Source organism: Pteropus vampyrus, unplaced genomic scaffold, assembly GCF_000151845.1.
Source record: "Pteropus vampyrus isolate Shadow unplaced genomic scaffold, Pvam_2.0 Scaffold47, whole genome shotgun sequence".
Lineage (NCBI taxonomy): Eukaryota > Metazoa > Chordata > Mammalia > Chiroptera > Pteropodidae > Pteropus > Pteropus vampyrus.
This window is the reverse complement of record NW_011888828.1, coordinates 5,185,257-5,188,714: the sequence shown is the minus strand read 5'-3', so window position 1 is coordinate 5,188,714 and position 3,458 is coordinate 5,185,257. Positions and strand designations below refer to the sequence as shown.

General features: G+C 33.2%; 1 non-coding gene across 1 annotated transcript; it reads left to right on the top strand.

The window, feature by feature from the left end:
• The first annotated feature begins 1,792 nt into the window (after nt 1–1,792).
• Nucleotides 1,793–1,911, top strand: LOC111739135. Its single transcript, XR_002780150.1, has one exon. It is a non-coding gene; the product is annotated as a 5S ribosomal RNA (ribosomal RNA).
• The last annotated feature ends 1,547 nt before the right edge of the window (nt 1,912–3,458 follow it).

Sequence of the window (3,458 nt, the reverse complement as noted above, 5' to 3'; positions counted from 1 at the left end):
AGTTAACAAAAGCTTAACTTGATGGAGTTTTATCAGAGCTTAGGTGACCTAGAGGAAGAGAAATACCCCGTTCTAGCTGGCTCTAGTCTTCCTTATGGAGGAAAGTAAATTCCAAACTCTATCCTCTTTAGTATTCCATGTGGGAGAAAGAAAATATACAAGAGTACCCAGCTCTAGCTATCCTTTCCCATGTAAGAGGGATGGTGATGTGAGGGAACTGAGAACTGCATGTGAACGTCACAATCCAGAGGCACAGGCTCACTAAAAGACTAAGATCTAATCACAGAATTACAGGCATACCTCGGAGATATTGAGAGTATGGTTCCAGATCACTGCAATAAAATGAGTATCTCAATAAATCAAATCGTAATTATTTTGCTAGTGGGGGGGGGGGATCTTGGTTTTGATTTGTAAAAAATGCTTGTATAAAACACTTCCCCCTCCATACCTTACCACCACATACTAAAGATGTATGTATAATAACTTTTTATCCAATATATCAAGAAAAAGTTACAAGATAAACTGAAAGGCAAAACACACATTTGGAAGAGAAAAAGCAAACATCAGAACCAGACTGAAATATGGCAGGGATGTTAGAATTATCGGACCATAAATTTAAAACATTTATGATTAATATATTAAGGGAATCAATGGATAAAGAGAGCATTCAAGAACAGATGGCAATGTAAGCAGAAACATGGAACTTCTAAGGAAAAAAATACTAGAGATAAAAAACACTGTAATAGTAATGAAGAACACTTTTGGTGGGGTCATTAGTACACTGGACACTGCTGAGGGAAGACTCTGATCTTGAGGATACCTCAATTAAAAATTAAAAGGAAAGAGAATAAAGACTGAGGAAATAAAATAGAATAGCCAAAGACTGTGAGATAACTACAAAAAGTGTAACATATTTCTAAGGGGAATACCAGAAGGAAAAGAAAAAAGAAAAGAAATATTTGAAATAATAATGAATGAGAATTTCCTCAAATTAATGCCAGACAGAAACCCACAGATTCAGGAAGCTCAAAATTAAAGCAAAGAAAACTATATCTAGGCATATTATTTTCAAATTATGGAAAATCAAAGATAAAAAAAGATTTCTGAAAGGAGTCAAAGAAAAAAATACTTTACCTATAGAGAAAGAAAGATAAGAATTACATTTAACTTTTCCAAAGAAATCACACAAGCAAGAAGAAAGTGGAGTGAAATATTTACTGGTGAGAGAAAAGACCCATCAACCCAGAATCCTGTACCCTGTGAAGTTATTCTTCAGGAGTAAATGAGAAATAAATACTTTCTCAGACAAACAAAAATTGAAGTAATTTGTTGCCTGTAGACCTAACTTGCAAAAAATATTTAAAGAGGTACTTTAGAGAGGAGAAAAATAACTATATATACATATACATATATCAGAAACTCAGCTCTACATACAGAAAGGAAGATCATCGGAAAAGGTGTAAGTGGGGGTAATATAAAAACTTTTCTTTTTCTTGTTCTTAATTGATCAAGAGGTAACTGTTCAAAGTAATAATAGCAACACTGATTTCAATTATGTATGCTTATGCATATATATGTATGTTTATATATAAGTGAAATGAATAAATGACAACAATGATACAGGAGATAGGAGTAATTTTTTTTGTTATTATAACATACTTGCACTATCTGTGAAATGGTATAGTTATGGTATGGTTATTTGATAATTTGATTTGGATTAGCTGTAAATAAATGTATATTGCAAAATCAAGGGCAATCACTAAAAAAAAGTTTTAAAAACAGTAAAATTGAAGTCTACGGCCATGCCACCCTGCACATGCCCGATCTCATCTGATCTCAGAAGCTAAGCAGGGTCAGGCCGGGTTAGTACTTGGATGGGAGACCACCTAGGAAGACCGGGTGCTGTAGGCGAAAAAATAAAAAAAGTATAATTGATTTGCTAAGAAAGGAGAGAAAATGGAATCCTATAAAATGCTCAGTTAATGCCACAAAAGGGAAATAAAAATGGAAGACAAAAAGGAAAAACAAAAGGATAAAGGCAAACAATATAAAACAGTAGGCGATATGGTAGATATCATTTCAACTATATCAATGATCACTTTGAACATCAATGGTCTCAATGCACCAAACGAAAGACAGAGATGCTAGAGTAGATCAAAAAACTAGATCCATCTCTATGTTGTCTGTAAGAAATCCACTTTAAATATAAAGACACATATAGATTAAAAGTAAATGGAAGGAGAAAGATACACCATGCTAATACTAACCAAAAGAAAGCAGGAGTAGCTATATTAATTTTAGATCATGTAGACTTCAGAATAAGGAAAGTTATCATAAGGAAAGTTATCAGAGATGAAGAAGAATAATACATGATACTAAACAGGTCAATTCTCTAAGAAGATATAATGACTCAACATATAAGTTCCTAACAACAGGGCATCACACTACGGGAAGCAAAAACTGATAGAAGTGGAAGCTGAAATAGATTAATCTACTATTATAGTTGGAGACTTCAACATTCTTCTGTCAGAAATGGACCAATCCAGCAGGCAGAAAATCAGTAAGCACAGTTAAACTCACAGTACCATTAATCAACTGGCTATAATTCCTATCTGTAGACTACTTCATCCACAATATATGTTCTTCTCAAGTTCATATGGAACATTTACCAAGCAAGACCACATTTGGGGCCATAAAACACACCATTATAAATTTAAGAGAATAGCAATCACAGAATGCCTATTCTCAGACCATAATGGAATTAAACTAGAAACCAATAACAAAAAAAAAGAAACCTGCAGAATCCAAAAATATATGAGGATTAAACAACACATTTCTAAATAGCACATGGGTCAAAGAAGAAATCTCAAGATAAATTTAAAAATTTTTAAACTAAATGAAAATGAAAATGCAACATAAAAATTTGTGAGATACAGTGCTTAGAAGTAGAATTTAGAGCAGTATTAGTAAAGAAGAAAGATCCAAAATCAGTAATCAAACTTTCCACCTTAGGAAACTAGAAAAAGGAACAAATTAAATTCAAAGCAAAAGAAAAAAATATTAGAGCAAAATTCAGTGAAACTGAAAATAAGAAATTGATAGAGAAAATCAGCAAAACCAAAGGCTTTGAAAAGATCAACAAAAAAGATAGGCCTTTTAGCCAGGCTAACTAAGAAAATAAGAGAAGGCACAAATTTCTAATGTGAGAAATGAGGGAGGAACATCACTACAGATCCCATGGACATTAAAAAGATAATAAAGGGATATTATGAACAACTCTATGCCCACAAATTTGCCAACCCAAGTGGAATGGACCAATTTCTTGAAAGACACAATCTGCCACACCATCAGTTTTAACAAATGTATCAAATAATGGGGGGGTGTCGATATTGAGGTGGCTATGCATATGTGGGGGCAGAAAGTATATGGTATATCACTGCACCTTCTGCTAAAATTTG